This window comes from Cornus florida, unplaced genomic scaffold (assembly GCF_030987335.1).
Source record: "Cornus florida cultivar Cherokee Brave unplaced genomic scaffold, ASM3098733v1 CherokeeBrave_3.0.0_Hap2_Chr02, whole genome shotgun sequence".
Taxonomy (NCBI): domain Eukaryota; kingdom Viridiplantae; phylum Streptophyta; class Magnoliopsida; order Cornales; family Cornaceae; genus Cornus; species Cornus florida.
In genome coordinates, this window is record NW_026775572.1 from 43,058,690 (window position 1) to 43,072,117 (window position 13,428).

Here is a 13,428-nt window from a genome sequence, read left to right on the forward strand (position 1 = left end):
CATCCACTGCATATACGCACCCTAACCAACGAGCCTGAGACTTAACCATATCTCGTGGTACCATAACCATATATCTAAAGTCCATCCAAAACCACAGTATGTTATTCAATTATTCATTGAGTAGACATACAACATGCAATCCAGTTAGTTACTCAACTTATTCAGTTGATATGACTTAACTACAACCAACAAATCCACGAGGTTATTCAACTTAGTCAGTTGATCTGACTTAAACACAAATAGGATTCAATATTTTACAATCCATTCCTTTAATCCGATAGGTCAGGTCTTAGCGTTTTGAGCTAAACCATCCCTAGTATGCCACCGTCCCATACCAGTGCATACAGTCCTCCACATCCATGTAAATTATACAACATAAATAATAGTTCAACAATTTACAATCCAAAACCATTATCTAGATAATTGCATAATAGTGTTTAAATATTTTAGCAATTAAAATTTCAGCGTTAATCCATGTAATTGCATAAAAGAATTTAATATTTCAACAATTAACATCCAGAGCATGCATAGATCAAATCTAACAAATAAATAACCCTATCATGCATTCAATATAAGATTTATAATCATACTATATCCCATTAAATTGCTAAAAGTAAATTAAGCAATTAATTTCCTTCCTTCCGTTAACAGCATGCACAGTTATATATTTTTCTACTGTTCCATCCTTTAGCATAGAGACATAAACTATGCAATAAGAGGATTTAATAACACTTGAAATTGGAATTAAGAACTCCAGTATACTCACAACATAGTTCAAAAAAAATTAAAATCATCCAAACAACGCCCAGAAAAGTCCAGAAAACATCATCGTGAGAAAGCCTGCTCTTAAACTTGTAGAGCAGGCTCCAAACAAGAATGGAGCAGGCTCCAAAACTTCTTGGATCTGACTCTAGAGGGGTGGAGCCGGCTCTACATCCTCTAGAGCCAGCTCTACTCTTGGGGGGAGTTGGCTCCCACTTCCATGGAGCCGGTTCTTTCCCTTTCTGAGAGCCTGAACCTCCTCTGGCCTTCTGCTTCGTCTCTGGCCGCTTCCACCCCTTCTGTTCTTGGTAAAAACTGAACCTAAGGGTCTAAATTTCATCTTATATCATCCTAGTTATTTATTTAAAATGGTTTGCATTAAAAAGAACCATACAAACTATTACTAATTTAACATGCTTACGATTAAACACTGAGATACAATTTTAACAACAGATTCCAGTCAAAACTAAACACATACCGGCTAATATTCTAACATATATTAAACATGCAAAATATATTTAATGTCCAATTAAAGTCCTAGAGATCATCTAGGTGTGCACAGAACACAAGCCAACGAGAGAGAGAAAGAAAAGAACTTACCTCTGATTTCAGTTATGAAATCCCAGCGTCGTCTCTAAATTTTCGGCAACCACTGAATACCTTCAAGCCTCCCATGGTTCTAGTTTAATCCACAACAACACTCTCTTGGTCCTCTCTGTTTTTCTCCTTGACAACCCTTACGGTGCCTCCGTTCTCTCAACCCTCTATTTTATGTGAATAGAACTATGTTTATGTTTATAAAACCCTAAACCATCGTAATATTATATTTATAGGCTTAGAACATTAAAACCCTAATCCACGTATAATTTGAGACAGAGCCCTAATGTAAATCCTAGTCGGCCACAACATGCATTCTAAAAGAAAAAAAATCCTACTGTTTAACACTATTACTATTACTAATTTAATACATTATAACTGTTACTAATTTAATCTAATTACACAAATTAAATCCAATAAAATATTTAATTAAACTAAGTTACAAATTAAAATTAATAACACTAAAGTAATCCAATCAAAGAAAATACAAAAGACACTTAAATCAAACAATTCAATCAAAGAAAACAAGAAATCAATTAATGCAATTTAAATACATAATTAAACAACTAAAACAAATAAATAATTAAAGCCATTAAACAATTAAACTAATAAGCAACTAGTCACACAAAAATGCAATAAAACAATAATTAAAATGCTGAGACTATCCTGAAACTCCAAAGCACGTGTGCGACGATCAACATAACTCTTCTGCCGACTCTGCGTAGTGCGCATGAAATTCCAAATAAAAGCAATCTTCTCAGAAGCATCCTTGATGAACTCTGGACCCAAGAATCTGCTCTCACCAACCTCCATCCAACAAACAGGCAATCGACACAATCAACCGTACAATGCCTCAAATGGTGCTATCCCAATAGTCTTCTGAAAACTATTATTATATACAAACTCCATAAGTGGCAATAATCCTCCCAGTGCCCTTGAAATCAATAACACACGATCGAAGCATATCCTCCATGATCTGATTAACTCTCTCAGTCTGCCCATCAGTTTGAGGATGATAAGCAGTGCTAAGATACAATTCTATACCCAAAGCCTGCTGAAAGCTCTTCCAAAATCCGGACACAAAGCTCAAATCCCTGCCCAATATAATAGACAACGAAATTCCATGCAGCTTTACAATCTCGGTAATGTAAAGTGTAACAACTCGAACCCGGAGGCCCGAACCGTTAGCCGGGTCCTGACTCAAACCCGAGGTCACCTAGGTCAAACTCATCATTTCTAGCATCAAGCGTCACCTTTTGGGTCATCATTAAGTTTTCATAAGGGCTTAAAACAAATCCCCAAGAGTCGAGAGTAGATAACCAAAGAGGAAGAAGCAAAGTGGACCAAACAGGTGCACTTCGGTCGACCGAAGTAGAGCTTCGATCGGCCGAAGCAAGCCTTCCAGAACCGATCAACCGAAACCCCATTTCGGTCGACCAAAAAGAGAGATCCTAAGAGTACAAAGATGGTTCGGTCGACCGAACCCTATTTCGGTCGACCGAAATAAGAGATCCCGAGAGTATAAAGAAGAATCGGTCGACCAAAGTGCCATTTTGGTAGACCGAAATGTCTCCGCCGAGCCTGGAACCTGCTTCTATGACACTGCACTTGTGCAGCTATGGAGGAACTTGAATGGGAACTTTAAAATGATCTAAACTTGCTTTAAACATTCAGAAAATGCATCATAATCTAATCATGGATAAAATACCAACCCTTGATCCATTTACAACATCATTCAATTCAATTACATGGAATTTATAGATAGTCTTTGCAAATGACTTAATTTATAGCAATTAAGAAATCTAGGTGCATAGCAAATTTTTGAGGCCAAGACGGCTAGCTTAGAATACATTTCTCAAAATGGAGCTTTTACAAAAGAATGGCCTATCCCAAAAGTAACGAAATGATCTTCTAGCAACTCTTAAGCTTGCGGTGGATTGTCATCTGCCAACCCTTTGCCATTTTTGGAAAAATGTTAAGTATAATGGGGTGAGCAATTTGCTCAGTAGGTGGTACCTAAGACACACCTCTTGTGTCCCCGTGAATCCATACAAAGAAAGGAGCAATAGGGATAGGGATCATAGTATGTCGGGAAATAAAACATGATATCCAGTTTCAACATGGACAATATGGTGCAATGAAGTGCAATGCATGTCGATATCGCTCCCCATTTTCGTCATTCAAATCCATCACTTTTCAAAACGCTAATGTAACCCCCTTTGGTACCCTCTCAGCGCCGAGAGAAGGATTGGCTACTGTCCCTAACCGTTGTACCTCCGCAGCATCATTATGGGGCCCAGATAGCTCAACCACACTAGGGCAATCTCTCTAGTTCTCTCTAGGTTACATTAACCTTCTAGCCCTTTGGTGACTCCGCGGCGACCGGGTTTTTCATAAAAACATTTCAATAAAAACTTCATTCCAAAAATTCCCCTTTTCTTTTCAAAGCACTTATTCCCATTTTCTTCCCAATGCTATGCATGAATGCTACATGCCATGAGATTCTCCATTCTACAGCATGTTCAAAATTGAAACTTTACAATATGTTATACAAGAACTTCTAAAGAAATTACCACATCTTTACATTCAATCCTAGTCTAGCATAGTAAGCATAGACAACTAGAATTTATCACATACAAGTAAGCAATTGCAAGTATTATCAATTAAGCACATGGTCACATACCTCATTTACAACACATTATTCATCTTGGAAGAATATTAACAAAATCAACATGCAAATCAACAAATTGAGAGGAAAATTCACAAAAGAACAAGAAGTTCTATGGATTAGAAACCCGTACCTCAAAATTAAGCAAAACCCTTGAAATGGGTTAAGAATTTTGAAATTCAAAGGGAGCACCAAATCTGAAATTATTGGTACTTACGCGTAGAGCTCGTCGTGCTCTCCGTTTTGCCGCAAACGACCCTCAAAAATTCAAAGTATTGAAGATGGGATCTAACTTCAAAGTTTTAATTGAAAAAGAAAAAGAAAAAACAAGCTTGAGAGAAGGAAAGAAAGACTAGCGGGAGAGAGAGGAAAAAATGAGAGACCAACATGGTCTCTTGGCCTTAAGTGGCTTAGTGGTAGGTTCCACCCATTTTCTTTTCTTTCCCCTTTTTCTTTTGTGTCAATTTTACACCACATACATCTATAAATGCACATTTAACATGAAATCACTTAAAACATAATAAATAAAAATAATTACGATGTAAATGGACCCAACCAAAATACCCGTACGCGACAATACCGGTAACGGGTCCCACACGGGATCGTTTGGCCCGAAAAACGGAAAAAATGCAAAAATAATCAACCCTGTGTTCCCAAGAGTCTTGGACTCAATGGAATGCCCCAACCAACCATCCGACATACCCGGCACACCACCCGATGTCCGGTACTCGAAACGTAAAAGGACAAAAATACCCTTGCATCAACGAAAAATTCCAAAAATTAGAAAATGGAAAAAATTGAAACAATCACATAAAGTCTCGCCAACTGCTCCAAAGTGAAGTCAGTGCGAATAGGCAAAAAATGAGCTGATTTAGTCAACCTATCCACGATGACCCAAATGGAATTGTGATCCTTGAATGAATTAGGCAATCCCTCCACAAAATCCATAGAAATGCTCTCCCATATCCACTTTGGTATAGGTAGTGGCTGTAGAGCTCCTGGCGGCCGCTGATGATCAATCTTGACCATCTGACAAGTACTACATCGAGAGACAAAAATGGCAATGTCCTTTTACATACCTGCCCACCAAAACTGTCGCTTCATATCCTGATACATTTTGTCGCCCCCTGAATGAACAGAAAAGTCTGAGTGGTGAGTCTCAGTCATCACATCCTTCCTCAAATCATCAGCAAAAGGTACCATTAACTGTCCTTTGTACCTCAAACCTCCATCTGTCCCAACATAGTAAAAAGGAACCTCCCCGGAAGCTATCTCTGCAACTTTATCAATACACTGCTGATCCGTGAGTTGTGACTTCAAAACCTTGTGAATGATAAAAGGTGTAACTACCATACAAGCCATAAAATCATTCAATAACTCATCCACCATCCTCAAAGCATTCCACTCAGTAGTGAATAGAGCAGAAAGACTAGCGACGGGTCACCACATTCGCTTTTCCTCTGTATAGAGAAGTGATAGTCTTTCACAAACTCTAACCATCTATGTTGTCTCATATTCAGCTCCCGCTAAGTGAATAAATACTGCAAACTCTTGTGATCACTAAATAATCTGAAGGACTCGCCCAACAAATAATGCCTCCAAATACATAAGGCAAAGACCACAGCTGCCAACTCCAAATCATGTTTTGGATAATTAAACTCGTGAGGCTTAAGCCTACGAGATCCATACAAAATCGGTCACTTCTCCTGCATCAAAACACATCCAAGACCCTGCAATGAAGCATCTGTGTAGATAAGATACTCTATCCCGCTCTGTGGGGTAGACAAAACCGATGCAGAAGTTAATTTAGTCTTCAACTCATCAAAAGCTTTCTGACAATGATCATCCCATACGAACCGTACACCCTTTTTAGTCTAATGAGTGAGTGGTCCGGCTATCTTTGAGAACCCCTGGATGAACCTCCAATAATATCCTATCAATCCGAGGAAACTTCGAATCTCGATAGGTGAAGTAGAATGTCCCCACTCAACCACTGCAAAAACCTTGGTTGGATTTACCGCTATTTCTCTTTCTAATAACACGTGACCCAGAAACTTCACTTCCCACTGCCAAAATTCACATTTTTCAACTTTGGAGTATAATTGGCGCTCACGAAGCGTCTGCAAGACAATCCGAAGATGTCTAGCCTGATCGTCCTCCGACTTAGAATAAATCAAAATGTCATCTATGAAGACAATGACAAATTGATCTATCATAACAATTAACTTGGGTATGGTAGTGCGATAACCAATCCATCCCAAGTATCACGTCATAAGTGTGCATGTCTAGAACCAAAAGATTGGCTAAAAATCTGAGTCTACCAATATCTAGTGTCACAGGCCCATCACTCTCATATAGAATGGTTGTACTGCCTAAAGGCGTAGAAATACCCTGAGGTCTACTACATACCCGCGTCGTTATCCCAGATACAGCAATAAAAGATCTAGCTACAAATGAGTGTGTAGCACCCATATTAAATAAAACACGACCTTTTGAACCATGAATAAGAAACATACCCTCAACAGCCTGAGGTGCCTAAATATCCTGCAGCATGGGGCTGAAAACCCTACCGTAATACAACTATTGCAGTGCCTGTCCATGAGGCTACGGCAGCACTGGTAAAGCCAGATATGTCTATCCCTGAATCTGTGGAACCTGTGAAGTGGGTAAAGGTACCGATGCCCTCTGTCCCTGCTGCACATGATGTCCCTGTCCCTGTCTTGCTTTAAGACACTACCTGGAAATGTGACTATACTCTCCACAAGCATAGCAACTACCCTAGAAAGTACCAAATGGCTTCCTCTATCGGTTAGCCTGTGGCTGACCCTGTCTTGCCTGTGGTCTCCCATTCTGCTGTCACTGAATAGGTGCCCCATCCCTGTAAGCATCCGAACCACCCTTATGCTTCTTCCAAGACTGATGTCCTTGGAATTTGCCTTTATCATTCTATTGGTGTTCGTTGCTATTCCCTTTCTCAGCTAACTGATTAGCAGAGTCTCTGTCACCCCGCTTCTCACCCTTGGCCTGTCTGAAGTCCACGGTCAACTGATACTGCTGTAGAGTAGCGTCTACCACCAGAGCATATGTAGTATAAGCTGGATTACCTGTAATAGCTCTTCTGATAGACCACGTCAGTCCCTTAATGAAATTATTTTGCTTCTTCTCCTCTGTATCCACCTCCTCTAGAGCAAAAAGAGATAAGCGCGTGAACTGCTGCTCATACTCTACCACTGTCAGGTTCCCCTGCTGCAAATTAAGAAACTCAGTCTTTATAGCTGCCCTGACTGCATAAGGAAAGTACTTCTCATCAAAGCGAGTACTGAACTAATCATAAGTTAATGGCATCCTCTCCTCTACGGTGGTAACTGACTCCCACCACTATAGTTCATCCCCAACCAACTTGAAGGTAGCAAGCATCTGCTTCTGAACCTACGTGCACTGAACCAGGTGAAGATGTCGCTCCATATCCTTTTTTCACTGATGAGCTACTTTTGCATCGACGGAGCCTGAAAAATCAGGTGGGCTCCCCTTTGTGAAAGAACTCCTAGCCTTCTCCCAAGTATCAGTCTGAAAAACCGGTGCGGTATCGGTGTCGGCTGTACCGGAGGCTAATTCTGAAGTGCAGCCGTTACCCCTGCTTCTATAGCCCGAGTAATAAGGTCGTTGATGTGAAGAGGATACTTTAGATCTCCTCCCTGATCCTGAGTCTACTAACTTCCTCCTACTCCTCCCGAAACTAACCATCCTCATACTGAAACCCAGGCATTTGCTGCTCTTCCTCCATTCGCTGACCCCGCAGGCGTTCTAGTTGCCTACGTGCCACTCTCCTCTGTCGACTGTTCATCTGTCCTCTTCTAGCGTTGACCATGCTGTTAACATATAAAGACAAACATTAGTATAAGGTTAAACAAACCGTAAAGGAATACAATGAATCCTAAACTTAAGCTCTAATCAAGAGAAAACGCTACGCGAAAGTCTTAATACAGAACATCCTAGAGACACTTGAACCTCGAGTGCTCTGATACCAACTGTGATACCCCTTGACTCCGAGACTGGATTAATAAGGCCCAGGCCCAAACCCAAGAGAATATCAAACAATTAATATTTTAAAACGAACACAGAATATAAAAATGAAAGAATTAAATAACAAAGCTGAAAGAATTATTAAATATAAATCCTCCAATCGATAATGAAAAATAATAATCCGATTCTCTAAAACCTCCAAAAGTACAACTTGGGAATCCATCTAGTGGACCCCTGAACAAAAGTCCCAACTGAACTGAATAATTGAAAATAAATCAAACTAGAACATAAAGAGCAGTCCTACGTAAGCCGATGAATGAGAGACTGTCCCCCATGAGCACGATCAAGCTCTAAGGTTGGAACCATCCTGAATCTGAAAAGAATAAAAGAGTGGGTCAGGCCCACGAACAAGTTCTAATTTAACTACAATCCATATAGTGACCCGATACGCAGATACACCCTAGATACCTCACAATATCTATTTAGTCCATACATATATATATCCACACTAAAGGACATTCACTGGACTACAATAGGGGTTTCAACCTAAATAGAAGGCAACATGCGAAAACGCACCCAAAGGTGAGCATGAGTACCTAAACTTAACAGGGTACACCTCAACCTATCATAGCAAGATACGCATCCACTGCATATACGCACGCTAACCAAAGAGCCTGAGACTCAAGCTTATCTCGTGGTACCATAACCATATATCTAAAGTCCGTCCAAAACCAGAGTATGTCATTCAATTATTTATTAAGCTGACATACAACATACAATCCAGTTAGTCACTCAACTTATTCAGTTGATACGACTTAACTACAACCAACTAATCCACGAGGTTATTCAACTTAGTCAGTTGATCTAACTTAAACACAAATAGGATTCAATATTTTACAATCCATTCCTTTAATCCGATAGGTCAGGTCTTAGCGCTTTGAGCTAAACCATCCCTAGTATGCCACCGTCCCATACCAGTGCATACAATCCTCCACATCCATGTAAATTATACAACATAAATAATAGTTCAGCAATTTACAATCCAAAACCATGATCCAGATAATTGCAGAATAGTATTTAAATATTTCAGCAATTAAAATTCCAGCGTTAATCCATGTAATTGCATAAAAGAATTTAATATTTCAACAATTAACATCTAGAGCATGCATAGATCAAATCTAACAAATAAATGACCCTATCATGCATTCAATATATGATTTATAATCATACTATATCCCATTAACTTGCTAAAATTAAATTAAGCAATTAGTTTCCTTTTTTCTGTTAACAGCATGCACAGTTGTATATTTTTCTACTATTCCATCCTTTAGCATAGAGACATGAACTATGCAATAAGAGGTTTTAATAACACTTGAAATTGGAATAAAGAACCCTAGTATACTCACAACATAGTTCAGAAAAAATTAAAATCATCCAAACGACGCCCAGAAAAGTCCAGAAAACATCATCGTGAGAAAGCTTGCTCTTAAACTTGTAGAACAGGCTCCAAAACTTCTTGGAGCTGGCTCTAGAGGGGTGGAGCTGGCTTTACATCCTCTAGATCCGGCTCTACTCTTGGGGGGAGCCAGCTCCCTCGTCCATGGAGCCGGCTCTCTCCCTCTCTGAGAGCCTGAACCTCCTCCGGCCTTCTGCTTTGTCTCTGGCCGCTTCTACCCCTTCTGTTCTTGGTAAAAATTGAACCTAAGGGTCTAAATTTCATCTTATATTATCCTAGTTATTTATTTAAAATAGTTTGCATTAAAAAGAACCATACAAACTATTACCGATTTGACATGCTTACGATTAAATACTAAGATACAATTTCAACAACAGATTCCAGTCAAAACTAAAAACATATGTAATACCCCTAATTTTAAAAAGGATATTCCTGGTATTTAATGGTATTTAATTTATTATTTAAGTGCATTTTATTTGATTATGTGTCATTATTTTTTTTTATTAGGTGCTTAATTGTTTTCTTTTGTGGTGATTTAATTTATTTAAATGATATTTATTTTTAGTTATTTGATTGGAATTACTTGTTAGTGTTTTAATTATTTAATTGGCATTGATGGTTTAAGTGTAATTGGTTTAATTATTCTATGTGTGTCTTATTTTATGTGTGTCTTATTTGGTTTAATTGGGCTTACTAATTATTATTTTGTTCAATTAGGTTATTTGTTAAGTATTTAATGGTGAATAGGGTAATTAGGTAAATACATCTAACTAAGGTTTTAATTACAGTATGAATTAGGGTTTTATATTATAGCCGTCGTAGGTTTCTACGTTAATTGGATGGGCCGGTTAGGATTGTGAGTTGGACTTAAATGAACCTAGGGTTTAGGAAAACTCTATAAGTATAAGGTAGACGTCTGTGTAGGGTTTTTTTTAAACAAAGCACACGTTTTGTGGAAGTGGAGAAGGAAAAACGCAGTTTTTCACATTCTGCCAAGGTTTGATCAGAGCTCCGATCCCGCTTCGTCCGTGGTCCGATCAAGCTGAATTTTGGAGGAAAGATTTAGGACTCAGTGACGCACAATCTGAACGGCGGAGATCAGAGTTTGACCTCGGCAACAGTGATTCGTACTCGTGAACAGTAACTAAGTCGCACAGGTTTTTTTTCGATTCTGCCCAGATTTCATCAAACATCCGATCCTGCTTCGTCCGTGGTCCGATCGAGATGAAATTTGGAGGATAGGTTCATGACTCAGTGACACACAATCTGAATGGTGGAGATCAGAGTTTGACCTCGGGAACAGTGATTCGTACTCATAAACAGTAATTGGGTCGCACAGGTTTTTTTTCCATTCTGCCCAAATTTCATCAAACATCCGATTCCGCTTCGTCCATGGTCCGATCGAGCTAAAATTTGGAGGATAGGTTCATGACTCAGTGTCGCATAATCTGAACGGTGGAGATCAGATTTTGAGTTCGAGAATAGTGTTTCGTACCCATGAACAGTAACCGGGTTTTGGAACTCACCGGGATTTTTTTTAAGAAGATGACGTTGAAACTTTGAACAAAAGTTTCTGAGGCAAGATTCTATCCTTACTCTTTCCCTTAGGCTTCATACTCTTTGCACTCTTAAATGATTCCAGGATTACTGAAGATTAAACCAAACTAAAATGATATCTGTTTTGCTATGAAACTGGTAGTTACAGTAGTGTTGTATGCTTGTTCAACCTAGACTAAGCATGTTTGTGGATGCATTGTGGTTCTGTGGTTCATGTTTTTCCTTACCACTGCTAGTATAAATTATTAGAAGGATGGGTCTAGATGATAACTATCTTAACTTCTGTAATAGCAACTGTTGGAACTTAAATACTAGGAGGATTTGAGTTTAACACTAGGTCGGTTTTGTGGAACACTATAATTTGAGCATGTCTACATACATACTGTGAATATTGTTTTGATGCTTACATTATCACAGTTAGTATCAACTATGGAGGTTAGGATTTTGTGATACATACCCTACATATCTGTATGTCATTTGTAAGGTGTTAAATGGAAGTTATAATTAATTTTATCTTTATATCAGACTAAAGGGAACAACTTAAATTGGGCATGTATATGTTGTTGTTGTGACCCTGTTTATCAATGCTTATTTTATCACTGCTAACATTGAATGTTGGATGTTGGAATTTAGTTGATATATACTTGATTTATTGGTATTATTGACTACTGGAGGATTGGAAAGTAGGCACCAGTATGGGACGGTAGCATACTAAGGATGGGTTTGGTTTTTAAAACAATACCATTACCCACCTACTTGGAATAAGGATGGGATTAACTAAAAGTTAAGTCCTGTGGATTTGTATTGTCATGGCAACTACTTGTTGAGCGGCAATACCAGGGATTTTGGATGGATTTTATATATGTACTGTTATGGTGCCTCGGTATGAGCTTGAGCCTTAGGACCGATGGCTAGGGAGCGTATATGCATCGGGATGTGTAGCTGGCTACGATGGTTGGAGGTGTATCCTGTTTAGGTATAGGTACATATACCCACTTCGTGTGTGTTTTAGCATGTTACCTCTATTCAGGTTGAGACCGGCCTGTAGTCCAGTGAGAGTTCTTTAGTGTGACTATATATATATTTATGGACTATTAGCAATTGTTGAATTGTTTAGGATGTACATGCGTATCGGGCCTCTATTTGGATTGTAGTAGTATAGAACTTGCGCGTGGGCCTGACCCACTTCTATTTTTCAGGTACACGACAGTTCCAGGCTTAGACGTGTTCGTGCTGAGCAGAGGTCTCTATTCACTCTTCCGACGATGTAGGGCTCTCTCTATAGTTTTATTTCTGGACGTTTATTACAGTTGTTCTATCTTCCGTTTGGATGTTTAATAGGGGTCCACTAGAGATGGATTCCCAAGTTGTAAACTGATGGAGTTTTGGAGTTTGGGTTTGATGGATTTTAATAATTACAATATTTTGGGGATTCTATTTTTAGTTCCTTCCAGCTTTAATTTCATTTCTTAATTTATTTTGTATTCCGTGTTCATTATAAAATATTAATTGTTTGATATTCCCTCGGGTTTGGGCCTGGGCCTGATCAACCCGTGTCTCGGATCCAAGGGGTATCACAACATACCAGCTAATATTCTAACATATATTAAACATGCAAAATATATTTAATGTCCAATTAAAGTCCTAGAGATCATCTAGGTGTGCACAGAACACAAGCCAACGAGAGAGAGAAAGAAAAGAACTTACCTGTGATTTCAGTTATGAAATCCCAGCGTCGTCTCTAAATTTTCGGCAACCACTGAATACCTTCAAGCCTCCTATGGTTCTGGTTTAATCCACAACAACACTCCCTTAGTCCTCTCTATTTTTCTCCTTGACAACCCTTACGGTGCCTCCGTTCTCTCAACGCTCTATTTTATGTGAATAGAACTATGTTTATGTTTGTAAAACCCTAAACCACCGTAATATTATATTTATCGGCTTAGAACATTAAAACCCTAAACCACGTATAATTTGAGACAGAGCCCTAATGTAAATCCTAGTCGGCCACAACATGCATTCTAAAAGAAAATAAACCCTACTGTTTAACACTATTACTATTACTAATTTAATACATTATAACTGTTACTAATTTAATCTAATTACACAAATTAAATCCAATAAAACATTTAATTAAACTAAGTTATACATTAAAATTAATCACACTAAAGTAATCCAATCAAAGAAAATACAAAAGACACTTAAATCAAACAATTCAATTAAAGAAAACAAGAAATCAATTAATGCAATTTAAATACATAATTAAACAACTAAATCAAATAAATAATTAAAACCATTAAACAATTAAACAAATAAGCAAATAGTCACACAAAAATGCAATAAAACAATAATCAAAATGCCGAGA

General features: G+C 38.4%; 1 pseudogene; it reads left to right on the plus strand.

Moving 5' to 3' along the window:
* The window catches only part of LOC132296135 (putative pentatricopeptide repeat-containing protein At1g26500), a 50,703-nt pseudogene that overhangs the window by 12,808 nt on the left and 24,467 nt on the right, over positions 1-13,428 (plus strand).